The sequence below is a fragment of the Pleurodeles waltl genome, chromosome 6, assembly GCF_031143425.1.
Source record: "Pleurodeles waltl isolate 20211129_DDA chromosome 6, aPleWal1.hap1.20221129, whole genome shotgun sequence".
NCBI classification, from domain to species: Eukaryota; Metazoa; Chordata; class Amphibia; order Caudata; family Salamandridae; genus Pleurodeles; species Pleurodeles waltl.
In genome coordinates, this window is record NC_090445.1 from 1,455,816,531 (window position 1) to 1,455,831,425 (window position 14,895).

Below are 14,895 nucleotides of genomic sequence, written 5' to 3' on the forward strand. Positions count from 1 at the left end.
TAATGCTCATTCAGCCAGTTAATTTGAAGTCAATAGTAGATGGGACATAAGTGAGTTTCAATGATGTGGAATCTGCACAAAAATGTGTAAGCTAACTGCAAAAAAAGAAGAAGCCAATTTAAGAGGTTAACTCAATAAACTAATAGATTAAGCATGAAAGAAACTTTCAGGAGGAGACGGCTGCTTCTTTTTCTCTTTACGTAGTCCTTTGCTGGAGGAAGTAAGATATAAAATAACTGGGTTCTCCAGGAATCCCTTCTTTTTTCTCCCAGGTGTCAGAAAATAGTGAAGGGGGGGGCTCTCTAACTCCACTTCATGAGGGTCTTTGGTCCTCTGGCAGCACACCATATGATGTGTGGTGGGGGGGCACTAGGGAAGTTTGGCAAGATGTCTGTCGCCAGGAGATTGGTATGGGGTTATGGTAAGGGGGGTCAGTTTGGGGGAGGTGGTGTTAAAAAGGAAAAACAGGCTCAGAATAAAGCACGGATTAGGAGCTATAGACAATATCTACTTTTTTAGGTGAGGCAAATGAAAATATTGTCCAAAAGCATAAATGTAATAAACAATTCACACAAAGGGAAAGCTATGTTAGTCTGTGTCCTCGAGCAAAAATTCTGTGTTGTTATTACAGGAAATACAATTGAAAAGAGACACAAGAGGAAACATTTATGAACTCCATTTTCAATAACAGGCCGTTATTCAGCTTCTTTTTAGGAAGGGCAAATGGGCAGCATCTGCAATCAAGATTAATCAAATTAGAGCATGTATTACGTCCTTTTATAGGATGGTCCTAATGCCATAAATGATTTAAGAGTGGCCTTAGTTGCCTTTCCCGAGATAGTTGTAATTGGATGCGATTTTAATGTAATACAATCAGTTAATACGGGCTCCTCCCAAGCAGGCACATACCAGGGAAAACCCTGAGGTGCACAGGGTCTTTAAACACTCAGGTCAGCTTTAGGACTCATTGATACCTGGAGATCTGATTACCATAAAGGAACACAATATACCTTTTTTCACTAAACAGTTTCACGCAGTCACACGCATGATGCTTTTTCAAGTTTCTAATTAATGGGCACATAGCATAAGCAATTTTCTGGCAAAATATTTATCTTATCATATGGCACTAAGAGCCTGATTACGAGCTTGGCAGTCAAACAGCCATACAAGGCGGCGGTCCCCCAAAAAATGCTGAGTCAACGGTCTCCCACCTGCTGTATTACAATGTTACTACTTGCCCAGCAGCATTGTAATTCGGCTGGCGGACCGCCTTGTCGGAGGTCAGAGTTTCTGCCGCCACTGTGACTGCGGTGGTAAGACCGCCAAACTCGCAATAAGGCCCTTAGTCTTGAGCTAGAGACTCGCCTTTGTTAATGTAATATCTCTAGCTGAAAATTGAATTTAATATTACTATTAAATCAGGTATTTATTAAGACTGCCAAAATTCAAACTACATTTTTTGAAGCTGGATTTAAATACAACCTCTCTAGAAGTAATCTGGGATGCCTAAAATGCAACATTAATAGGGGAAGTCAGAGCCTTTCGGGCTAAACAAAACAAGATCAATAAGCAAGAGTGGCAGAAGAAACAAAACGTTCCTAATCAGGTGGAAGCCAATTGAACAGACGGTTTAGTCAAGCTAACTACCATAGGTGGAAACAAACAAAGGAAGATTTAAAGGTTTTCAGCTTTGAAAAGTAAATTTTGTAGAGGATGTTTTTCTGAACAATTAAAAATAAATTTATAGCGAGCAAGACAATTCACCGGTTCAAGATAATCATGAATTTTTAAGAAAGTGGGATGTCAGGCACAAGGGTTAATAAACCAATTATGCACAAAGAAATCCTCTTGGTTACAAAAATCCTCCCCAAGGGAAAAGCTGCAGGAGAAGATGAGTACTCTGAGGAATGGTATCAAATCTTCTATGAAGAACTTCATAACGGTATGCTACAGTGTAGGAAAGTACCATCTTGCCTGGCATGTTACCCCCATTTTTCACTGTATATATGTTGTTTTAGTTGCATGTGTCACTGGGACCCTGGTAACCCAGGGCCCCAGTGCTCATAAGTGTGCCTTAATGTGTTACCTGTGTAGTGACTAACTGTCTCACTGAGGCTCTGCTAATCAGAACCTCAGTGGTTATGCTCTCTCATTTCTTTCAAAATTGTCACTAACAGGCTAGTGACCATTTTTACCAATTTACATTGGCTTACTGGAACACCCTTATAATTCCCTAGTATATGGTACTGAGGTACCCAGGGTATTGGGGTTCCAGGAGATCCCTATGGGCTGCAGCATTTCTTTTGCCACCCATAGGGAGCTCTGACAATTCTTACACAGGCCTGCCACTGCAGCCTGAGTGAAATAACGTCCACGTTATTTCACAGCCATTTTACACTGCACTTAAGTAACTTATAAGTCACCTATATGTCTAACCTTTACCTGGTAAAGGTTAGGTGCAAAGTTACTTAGTGTGAGGGCACCCTGGCACTAGCCAAGGTGCCCCCACATTGTTCAGAGCCAATTCCCTGAACTTTGTGAGTGCGGGGACACCATTACACACGTGCACTACATATAGGTCACTACCTATATGTAGCTTCACAATGGTAACTCCGAATATGGCCATGTAACATGTCTATGATCATGGAATTGCCCCCTCTATGCCATCCTGGCATTGTTGGTACAATTCCATGATCCCAGTGGTCTGTAGCACAGACCCTGGTACTGCCAAACTGCCCTTCCTGGGGTTTCACTGCAGCTGCTGCCAACCCCTCAGACAGGCATCTGCCCTCCTGGGGTCCAGCCAGGCCTGGCCCAGGATGGCAGAACAAAGAACTTCCTCTGAGAGAGGGTGTGACACCCTCTCCCTTTGGAAAATGGTGTGAAGGCAGGGGAGGAGTAGCCTCCCCCAGCCTCTGGAAATGCTTTGTTAGGCACAGATGTGCCCAATTCTGCGTAAGCCAGTCTACACCGGTTCAGGGACCCCTTAGCCCCTGCTCTGGTGCGAAACTGGACAAAGGAAAGGGGAGTGACCACTCCCCTGACCTGCACCTCCCCTGGGAGGTGTCCAGAGCTCCTCCAGTGTGCTCCAGACCTCTGCCATCTTGGAAACAGAGGTGCTGCTGGCACACTGGACTGCTCTGAGTGGCCAGTGCCACCAGGTGACGTCAGAGACTCCTTGTGATAGGCTCCTTCAGGTGTTGCTAGCCTATACTCTCTCCTAGGTAGCCAAACCCTCTTTTCTGGCTATTTAGGGTCTCTGTCTCTGGGGAAACTTTAGATAACGAATGCAAGAGCTCATCCGAGTTCCTCTGCATCTCTCTCTTCACCTTCTGATAAGGAATCGACTGCTGACCGCGCTGGAAGCCTGCAAACCTGCAACATAGTAGCAAAGACGACTACTGCAACTCTGTAACGCTGATCCTGCCGCCTTCTCGACTGTTTTCCTGCTTGGGCATGCTGTGGGGGTAGTCTGCCTCCTCTCTGCACCAGAAGCTCCGAAGAAATCTCCCGTGGGTCGACGGAATCTTCCCCCTGCAACCGCAGGCACCAAAAAGCTGCATTACCGGTCCCTTGGGTCTCCTCTCAGCACGACGAGCGAGGTCCCTCGAACCCAGCAGCTCTGTCCAAGTGACCCCCACAGTCCAGTGACTCTTCAGTCCAAGTTTGGTGGAGGTAAGTCCTTGCCTCACCTCGCTGGGCTGCATTGCTGGGAACCGCGACTTTGCAGCTACTCCGGCCCCTGTGCACTTCCGGCGGAAATCCTTTCTGCACAGCCAAGCCTGGGTCCACGGCACTCTAACCTGCATTGCACGACTTTCTAAGTTGGTCTCCGGCGACGTGGGACTCCTTTGTGCAACTTCGGCGAGCACCGTTTCACGCATCCTCGTAGTGCCTGTTTCTGGCACTTCTCCGGGTGCTACCTGCTTCAGAGAGGGCTCCTTGTCTTGCTCGACGTCCCCTCTCTCTGCTGGTCCAATTTGCGACCTCCTGGTCCCTCCTGGGCCTCAGCAGCATCCAAAAACGCTAACCGCACGATTTGCAGCTAGCAAGGCTTGTTGGCGTTCTTTCGGCGGGAAAACACTTCTGCACGACTCTCCACGGCGAGAGGGATCCGTCCACCAAAGGGGAAGACTCTAGCCCTTTTCGTTCCTGCAGAAACCTCAGCTTCTTCTGTCCAGTAGAAGCTTCTTTGCACCCGCAGCTGGCATTTCCTGGGCATCTGCCCATCTCCGACTTGCTTGTGACTTTTGGACTTGGTCCCCTTGTTCCACAGGTACCCTAGATTGGAAATCCACAGTTGTTGCATTGCTGGTTTGTGTCTTTCCTGCATTATTCCTCTAACACAACTTCTTTGTCCCTAGGGGAACTTTAGTGCACTTTGCACTCACTTTTCATAGTCTTGGGGAGGGTTATTTTTCTAACTCTCACTATTTTCTAATAGTCCCAGCGACCCTCTACAAGGTCACATAGGTTTGGGGTCCATTCGTGGTTCGCATTCCACTTTTGGAGTATATGGTTTGTGTTGCCCCTATCCCTATGTTTCCCCATTGCATCCTATTGTAACTATACATTGTTTGCACTGTTTTCTAAGACTATACTGCATATTTTTGCTATTGTGTATATATATCTTGTGTATATTTCCTATCCTCTCACTGAGGGTACACTCTAAGATACTTTGGCATATTGTCATAAAAATAAAGTACCTTTATTTTTAGTATAACTGTGTATTGTGTTTTCTTATGATATTGTGCATATGACACTAAGTGGTACTGTAGTAGCTTCACACGTCTCCTAGTTCAGCCTAAGCTGCTCTGCTACGCTACCATTATCTATCAGCCTAAGCTGCTAGACACCCTATACACTAATAAGGGATAACTGGGCCTGGTGCAAGGTGCAAGTACCCCTTGGTACTCACTACAAGCCAGTCCAGCCTCCTACATTGGTTGTGCAGCGGTGGGATAAGTGCTTTGAGACTACTTACCACTCTTGTCATTGTACTTTTCATAAGAGAAAAATATACAAAACAAGGTCAGTGTATATACACATAGCCAAAAAGTTTTGCATTTCCTCTTTTCACTCTTTTCTAAGTGCTGAAAAGTACTTCTAACTTTCTAAAAAGTTCTAAAAAGTTTAAAAAGTTTTTTTCTCTGTCTTTCTAAAAGCTCTGACAAACTTTTTATCTTTTACTATCACTTTAACTCTCTCTAAAAAATGTCTGGCACAGGCCAAAATGTTGATCTGTCCAAACTTGCATATGATCACCTTAGCTGGAAAGGAGCAAGGAATCTCTGCATAGAGAGAGGTTTGAGTGTAGGGAAGAATCCTTCCTTAGAACTGTTAATTAACATGCTTAGAGTACAGGATAAGGCCATAAGTGCCCAATCTGTAGAAAAAGTAGCTAATGGTTCTCAATCAGATACAGGGACTCCCCCAGGAAAAGATTCAGGAAAGAAACTTCCTAGCCTGCCCATTACTAGACAGTCTAGCATAGTTGGTAATGATGATGAGCCACACCATATAAATAGTGTTGTCTCACATCATAGCAAAAGCATTTATTCTCACCATACTGGTAGTGATGTTTCTGTTAGCCAAGCTGTTAGGGTGGCTTCTGTAAGGGACAGGTCTCCTTCTGTCCATTCTCACCATACTTCTGTTTCAAAGCATGTCCCTCCCACCCACCCTGATGACAGATTGTTAGAAAGGGAGCTCAATAGATTGAGAGTGGAACAAACCAGACTGAAGCTCAAGAAGCAACAGCTGGATTTGGATAGACAGACTTTAGAAGTAGAGAAGGAGAGACAGAAACTGGGTTTAGAAACCCATAGTGGCAGCAGCAGTATTCCCCATAGTCATCCTGTAAAAGAGCATGATTCCAGGAATCTGCACAAGATAGTTCCCCCTTATAAGGAGGGGTATGACATTAACAAGTGGTTTGCTGCACTTGAGAGGGCCTGTGTTGTACAGGATGTCCCTCAAAGGCAGTGGGCTGCTATCCTATGGCTATCATTTAGTGGAAAAGGTAGGGATAGGCTCCTTACTGTGAAAGAAAATGATGCTAATAATTTCCAAGTTCTTAAGAATGCACTCCTGGATGGTTATGGCTTAACCACTGAACAGTACAGGATAAAGTTCAGAGAGACCAAAAAGGAGTCTTCACAAGATTGGGTTGATTTCATTGACCATTCAGTGAAGGCCTTGGAGGGGTGGTTACATGGCAGTAAAGTTACTGATTATGACAGCCTGTATAACTTGATCCTGAGAGAGCATATTCTTAATAATTGTGTGTCTGATTTGTTGCACCAGTACTTGGTGGACTCTGATCTGACCTCTCCCCAAGAATTGGGAAAGAAGGCAGACAAATGGGTCAGAACAAGGGTGAACAGAAAAGTTCATACAGGGGGTGACAAAGATGGCAACAAAAAGAAGGATGGTAAGTCTTCTGACAAGGGTGGGGACAAATCTAAAAATGAGTCTTCATCAGGCCCACAAAAACACTCTGGTGGGGGTGGTGGGCCCAAATCCTCTTTTAATCAGAACAAGGAAAAGAAACCATGGTGCTATTTATGTAAAATAAAAGGCCATTGGACAACAGATCCCAGTTGTCCAAAGAAAGGCACCAAGCCTCCTACCACTACAACCCCTACTGCTACACCTAGTGTCCCTACTAATAGCAGTGGTGGTGGGAGCAAACCTACTAATAGCCAATCCAAGGGAGTAGCTGGGCTCACTATTGGTAACTTAGTTGGGGTTGGCCTTGTTAGGGAGGCCACAGAGGCTGTGTTAGTCTCTGAGGGGGCTATTGATTTAGCCACCTTAGTTGCTTGTCCCCTTAATATGGATAAGTACAAGCAGCTACCCCTAATAAATGGTGTTGAGGTTCAGGCCTACAGGGACACTGGTGCCAGTGTGACTATGGTCATAGAGAAACTGGTCCACCCTGAACAACACCTACTTGGTCACCAGTACCAAGTAACCGATGCTCACAACAACACACTTAGCCACCCCATGGCTGTTGTTAATCTCAACTGGGGGGGGGTTACTGGTCCAAAGAAAGTTGTGGTAGCTTCAGATTTACCTGTAGACTGTCTATTAGGGAATGATTTGGAGACATCAGCTTGGTCAGATGTGGAGTTGGAGGCCCATGCAGCAATGCTGGGCATCCCAGGGCATTTTTGACAAGGGCTCAGGCCAAAAAGCAAAAAGGACAGGGAAGCTTGGATCCTGGAACAATGGACCAAGTGCTCCCTAAAGCTAGGGCTAGTAGAAGCAAACCACTTCCTACTATCCCTCCCTCTACAGTGGATTCAACTTCTGAGGAAGAAGAATTCCCTCCCTGTGCAGAACCTACACCAGAGGAGCTGGAAGCAGACACTGCTGAGCTTTTGGGTGAAGGGGGGCCTGCCAGAGAGGAGCTGAGTGTGGCACAGCAAACCTGTCCCACATTAGAGGGTCTCAGACAGCAAGCTGTCAAACAGGCTAATGGGGATGTCAGTGACTCTCACAGAGTTTACTGGGAGGACAACCTCTTGTACACTGAGCATAGGGATCCTAAACCTGGAGCTGCCAGGAGATTAGTGATTCCTCAGGAGTAAAGAAAGTTCCTCCTAACCCTGGCACATGACATTCCCCTAGCTGGACACCTGGGTCAAATGAAAACTTGGGACAGATTGGTTCCATTGTTTCATTGGCCTAGGATGTCTGAGGACACAAAGGAATTTTGTAAGTCCTTTGAAACCTGTCAAGCCAGTGGCAAGACAGGTGGCACCCCAAAGGCACCCCTTATTCCACGGCCTGTGGTTGGGGTTCCCTTTGAAAGGGTAGGGGTTGACATAGTTGGCCCCCTTGACCCTCCTACTGCTTCAGGCAATAGATTTATCTTGGTGGTAGTGGACCATGCCACAAGATATCCTGAAGCTATTCCTTTAAGGACCACTACAGCACCTGCAGTGGCAAAGGCCCTCCTGGAATATGTTCCAGGGTGGGCTTCCCAAAGGAAGTAGTATCAGACAGGGGAAGCAATTTCATGTCTGCATACTTAAAGGCCATGTGGAAGGAGTGTGGTGTAACGTACAAGTTCACAACACCCTATCATCCACAAACAAATGGACTGGTGGAGAGATTTAATAAAACTCTCAAAGGCATGATTATGGGTCTCCCTGAAAAACTCCGCAGGAGATGGGATATCCTTCTACCATGCCTCCTTTTTGCCTACAGGGAGGTACCCCAGAAAGGAGTGGGCTTCAGCCCCTTTGAACTTCTTTTTGGACACCCTGTTAGGGGTCCACTCACACTTGTAAAGGAGGGTTGGGAACAACCTTTAAAAGCTCCTAAGCAGGATATTGTGGATTATGTACTTGGCCTCAGATCAAGGATGGCTGAGTACATGAAAAAGGCCAGTAAAAACCTTCAGGCCAGCCAAGAGCTCCAGAAGCAATGGCATGATCAGAAGGCTGTTTTGGTTCAGTACCAACCAGGGCAGAAAGTGTGTGTCTTGGAGCCTGTGGCCCCAAGAGCACTCCAAGATAAATGGAGTGGTCCCCACACAATTGTTGAAAAGAAGGGAGAAGTCACCTATTTAGTTGACTTAGGCACTGTCAGGAGTCCCCTTAGGGTGCTCCATGTCAACCGCCTGAAACCCTACTATGACAGGGCTGATCTCACCCTGCTCATGGCAACTGATGAGGGACAGGAAGAAGACAGTGATCCTCTACCTGATCTCTTCTCTTCCACAGAACAAGATGCTCTTGTGGAAGGTGTAGTTTTGGCTGATTGTCTTACTGCTGAGCAGAAAGACAATTGCATAAATCTCCTAGATCAATTCTCTGAACTCTTCTCTACTGTGCCAGGTACCACTTCTTGGTGTGAGCACACTATAGATACTGGAGACAGTTTACCTGTCAAAAGTAAGATCTATAGGCAGCCTGACCATGTCAGGGACTGCATAAAGAAAGAGGTCCAGAAAATGTTAGAACTAGGAGTAGTTGAGCACTCTGACAGTCCATGGGCTTCTCCTGTGGTACTGGTACCAAAACCCCATTCCAAAGATGGAAAGAAGGAAATGCGGTTTTGTGTAGACTATAGAGGTCTCAACTTGGTAACCAAAACTGATGCTCACTCTATACCCAGGGAAGATGAGCTCATAGATACACTGGCATCTGCCAAGTATCTAAGCACTTTTGATTTGACTGCAGGGTATTGGCAGATCAAATTATCAGAAGATGCTAAACCTAAGACTGCATTTTCTACCATTGGAGGACATTACCAGTTTACTGTAATGCCTTTTGGTTTGAAAAATGCACCTGCCACTTTTCAGAGGTTGGTGAACACAGTCCTGCAAGGGCTGGAAGCTTTCAGTGCAGCATATTTGGACGATATAGCTGTCTTTAGCTCCAGCTGGGATGATCACCTGGTCCACCTATGGAAAGTTTTGGAGGCCCTGCAAAAGGCAGGCCTCACTATCAAGGCTTCAAAGTGCCAGATAGGGCAGGGTAAGGTGGTTTATCTGGGACACCTTTTTGGTGGGGAACAGATTGCACCACTTCAGGGGAAAATCCAAACAATTATTGATTGGGTTCCCCCTACCACTCAGACTCAGGTGAGAGCCTTCCTAGGCCTCACTGGGTATTACAGGAGGTTCATTAAGAACTATGGCTCCATTGCAGCCCCTCTTAATGACCTCACATCCAAGAAAATGCCTAAAAAGGTATTATGGACAGCAAACTGTCAGAAAGCTTTTGAGGAGCTGAAGCAGGCCATGTGCTCTGCACCTGTCCTGAAAAGCCCTTGTTACTCTAAAAAATTCTATGTCCAAACTGATGCATCTGAATTAGGAGTAGGGGCAGTCCTATCACAACTTAATTCTGAGGGCCAGGATCAACCTGTTGCTTTTATTAGTAGGAGGTTGACCCCTAGAGAAAAGCGTTGGTCTGCCATTGAGAGGGAGGCCTTTGCTGTGGTCTGGGCTCTGAAGAAGTTGAGGCCATACCTGTTTGGCACTCACTTCATTGTTCAGACAGACCACAAACCTCTACTTTGGCTAAAACAAATGAAAGGTGAAAATCCTAAATTGTTGAGGTGTCCATATCCCTACAGGGAATGGACTATACAGTGGAACATAGACCTGGGAGTAGCCACTCCAATGCAGATGGACTCTCCAGATATTTCCACTTAGACAATGAAGACTCATCAGGTCATGGCTAGTCTTATTGGCCTTCGTTTGGGGGGGGGGTTGTGTAGGAAAGTACCATCTTGCCTGGCATGTTACCCCCATTTTTCACTGTATATATGTTGTTTTAGTTGTATGTGTCACTGGGACCCTGGTAACCCAGGGCCCCAGTGCTCATAAGTGTGCCTGAATGTGTTACCTGTGTAGTGACTAACTGTCTCACTGAGGCTATGCTAATCAGAACCTCAGTGGTTATGCTCTCTCATTTCTTTCAAAATTGTCACTAACAGGCTAGTGACCATTTTTACAAATTTACATTGGCTTACTGGAACACCCTTATAATTCCCTAGTATATGGTACTGAGGTACCCAGGGTATTGGAGTTCCAGGAGATCCCTATGGGCTGCAGCATTTCTTTTGCCACCCATAGGGAGCTCTGACAATTCTTACACAGGCCTGCCACTGCAGCCTGAGTGAAATAACGTCCACGTTATTTCACAGCCATTTTACACTGCACTTAAGTAACTTATAAGTCACCTATATGTCTAACCTTTACCTGGTAAAGGTTAGGTGCAAAGTTACTTAGTGTGACGGCACCCTGGCACTAGCCAAGGTGCCCCCACATTGTTCAGAGCCAATTCCCTGAACTTTGTGAGTGCGGGGACACCATTACACGCGTGCACTACATATAGGTCACTACCTATATGTAGCTTCACAATGGTAACTCCGAATATGGCCATGTAACATGTCTATGATCATGGAATTGCCCCCTCTATGCCATCCTGGCATTGTTGGTACAATTCCATGATCCCAGTGGTCTGTAGCACAGACCCTGGTACTGCCAAACTGCCCTTCCTGGGGTTTCACTGCAGCTGCTGCTGCTGCCAACCCCTCAGACAGGCATCTGCCCTCCTGGGGTCCAGCCAGGCCTGGCCCAGGATGGCAGAACAAAGAACTTCCTCCGAGAGAGGGTGTGACACCCTCTCCCTTTGGAAAATGGTGTGAAGGCAGGGGAGGAGTAGCCTCCCCCAGCCTCTGGAAATGCTTTGTTGGGCACAGATGTGCCCAATTCTGCGTAAGCCAGTCTACACCGGTTCAGGGACCCCTTAGCCCCTGCTCTGGCGCGAAACTGGACAAAGGAAAGGGGAGTGACCACTCCCCTGACCTGCACCTCCCCTGGGAGGTGTCCAGAGCTCCTCCAGTGTGCTCCAGACCTCTGCCATCTTGGAAACAGAGGTGCTGCTGGCACACTGGACTGCTCTGAGTGGCCAGTGCCACCAGGTGACGTCAGAGACTCCTTGTGATAGGCTCCTTCAGGTGTTGCTAGCCTATCCTCTCTCCTAGGTAGCCAAACTCTCTTTTCTGGCTATTTAGGGTCTCCGTCTCTGGGGAAACTTTAGATAACGAATGCAAGAGCTCATCCGAGTTCCTCTGCATCTCTCTCTTCACCTTCTGATAAGGAATCGACTGCTGACCGCGCTGGAAGCCTGCAAACCTGCAACATAGTAGCAAAGACGACTACTGCAACTCTGTAACGCTGATCCTGCCGCCTTCTCGACTGTTTTCCTGCTTGTGCATGCTGTGGGGGTAGTCTGCCTCCTCTCTGCACCAGAAGCTCCGAAGAAATCTCCCGTGGGTCGACGGAATCTTCCCCCTGCAACCGCAGGCACCAAAAAGCTGCATTACCGGTCCCTTGGGTCTCCTCTCAGCACGACGAGCGAGGTCCCTCGAACCCAGCAACTCTGTCCAAGTGACCCCCACAGTCCAGTGACTCTTCAGTCCAAGTTTGGTGGAGGTAAGTCCTTGCCTCACCTCGCTGGGCTGCATTGCTGGGAACCGCGACTTTGCAGCTACTCCGGCCCCTGTGCACTTCCAGCGGAAATCCTTTCTGCACAGCCAAGCCTGGGTCCACGGCACTCTAACCTGCATTGCACGACTTTCTAAGTTGGTCTCCGGCGACGTGGGACTCCTTTGTGCAACTTCGGCGAGCACCGTTTCACGCATCCTCGTAGTGCCTGTTTCTGGCACTTCTCCGGGTGCTACCTGCTTCAGAGAGGGCTCCTTGTCTTGCTCGACGTCCCCTCTCTCTGCTGGTCCAATTTGCGACCTCCTGGTCCCTCCTGGGCCTCAGCAGCGTCCAAAAACGCTAACCGCACGATTTGCAGCTAGCAAGGCTTGTTGGCGTTCTTTCGGCGGGAAAACACTTCTGCACGACTCTCCACGGCGAGACGGATCCGTCCACCAAAGGGGAAGACTCTAGCCCTTTTCGTTCCTGCAGAAACCTCAGCTTCTTCTATCCAGTAGAAGCTTCTTTGCACCCGCAGCTGGCATTTCCTGGGCATCTGCCCATCTCCGACTTGCTTGTGACTTTTGGACTTGGTCCCCTTGTTCCACAGGTACCCTAGATTGGAAATCCACAGTTGTTGCATTGCTGGTTTGTGTCTTTCCTGCATTATTCCTATAACACGACTTCTTTGTCCCTTAGGGGAACTTTAGTGCACTTTGCACTCACTTTTCAGGGTCTTGGGGAGGGTTATTTTTCTAACTCTCACTATTTTCTAATAGTCTCAGCGACCCTCTACAAGGTCACATAGGTTTGGGGTCCATTCGTGGTTCGCATTCCACTTTTGGAGTATATGGTTTGTGTTGCCCCTATCCCTATGTTTCCCCATTGCATCCTATTGTAACTATACATTGTTTGCACTGTTTTCTAAGACTATACTGCATATTTTTGCTATTGTGTATATATATCTTGTGTATATTTCCTATCCTCTCACTGAGGGTACACTCTAAGATACTTTGGCATATTGTCATAAAAATAAAGTACCTTTATTTTTAGTATAACTGTGTATTGTGTTTTCTTATGATATTGTGCATATGACACTAAGTGGTACTGTAGTAGCTTCACACGTCTCCTAGTTCAGCCTAAGCTGCTCTGCTAAGCTACCATTATCTATCAGCCTAAGCTGCTAGACACCCTATACACTAATAAGGGATAACTGGGCCTGGTGCAAGGTGCAAGTACCCCTTGGTACTCACTACAAGCCAGTCCAGCCTCCTACATACAGTTATTCATCACATCCTGTTAGGAGGTAAAAGTCCTCCTTTTGTGAAGAGCAATCTAATGTGCTTTAAAAAAAACGGCTAAAACTGATCACTTTAAACTCATATTGTCAAATGACTCTTCTCAAATCAACCCATAAAAATCTTCTAAAAATTACTAGCTAATTCAATGGTAGGGGTGTTAACACTAATAATTTGCAAAGCCCAAAATGGCTTTTGTTGGAAAATGGCCCTTTGTGAAGGGTCACCCCAAACATTTTGCCTTATTCCTCCTCTTTTTCTTGGCTTTAGGACACTGGTACTTTACCACTTCTGAGTAGTACTAAAGTGCATGTGCTCTCTCCCTAAAACAATGCAACATTGGCTCATACCCAATTGGCATATTTAATTTACTTGTAAGTCCCTAGGAAAGTGCACTACATGTGCCCTGGACCTGTAAGTGGAATGCTACTAGTGGGCCTACAGCACTGGTTGTGCCACTCACATATGTAGCCCCTTAACCATGTCTTTGGCCTGCCATTGCAGGGCCTGTGTGTGCAGTTTATTGCCACTTCGACTTGGAATTTAAAAAAAAAAGCCAAGCCTTAAATTCCCTTTTATTACATATATGTCTCCCCTAAGGTAAGTCCCAGGTAGCCCAAAAGGTAGGGTGCCTTGTAAGTAAAAGACAGGACATGTACTTGTAAGGTTTACATGTCCTAGTAGTGAAATACTCCCAAAGTCATTTTTCACTACTGTGAAGCCTGCTCCTCTCATAGGCCAGCATTGGAAATTCCCTTATATAATTTTAAGTGGTAATTTCTGATCTGAAAGGAGTGGCATTGTCATGTCTTGTATGGTTGGAATGGTACTGAGAAATCCTGCTTACTTGTGTAGTTGGATTCAACATTACTAGTTTAGAAGTGCCCCTTTTTGAAAGTAGGCATTTCTCTGCACTTACTGCTTTCTGTGCCTTACTGCCAGTCCCCAATCCACATCTGGTCTGTAGTGGATAGCTCCCCTTATGCATGCCACCCAGACAGCCTTATAAACACGACACTCAGCTGCATTCATCTGCATACTGATGGGTCTTCCTGGGCAGGAGAGGTGGAAGGGCTCTCACACTTCAAAGGTTAGTGGCCTGATCTCACACAAAGGACTGATAACCTACCACATATCACCTGCCAGACAGGACTGAATTGAAAGGGGAACTGGTGCACTTCTGAACCACTCTTTGAAGTCTCCTCACTTCAAAGGCACATTTGGAAATATATAGTGGGTCTGTGACCCCCTCAAATCAGACACTTCTGGACCTACAACTGGACTCTGTCAGAAAGACTGCAGTGCTGCCCAAAGGACTCATCTGGGCTGCTTTTCTGGAAGAACCGCTCCCCTGCTTGTTGCCCTGCTGCCAGCTGCTCCCTGGCTCTGCTGGAAGAACTTTGCCTTCCCCACCACAAGTGATCTCCAAAGGATTGTCAGCTTGCTTCCTGTTAATAAGTCTTAGGGCCATCAAAGACTTCACCTAAGACAGAAAATCCATGGCACCTGATAAACTGACGCAGCACCTGAAGAATGATGCAATGCCTGTTTCATCATCACAGCACATTTGGATTTTCCACGCATTGTCCATGGATGCCAAATTTGTCATCAAACCCCGCAACTCAGTAAGGAACTAAGGTTGCG

The 14,895-nt window shown here is 46.5% G+C and overlaps 1 protein-coding gene across 1 annotated transcript in view; it reads right to left on the bottom strand.

The window, feature by feature from the left end:
• The window catches only part of ARID5B (AT-rich interaction domain 5B), a 407,941-nt gene that overhangs the window by 146,939 nt on the left and 246,107 nt on the right, over nucleotides 1-14,895 (bottom strand). The gene's annotated exons all lie outside the window — the stretch shown is intronic.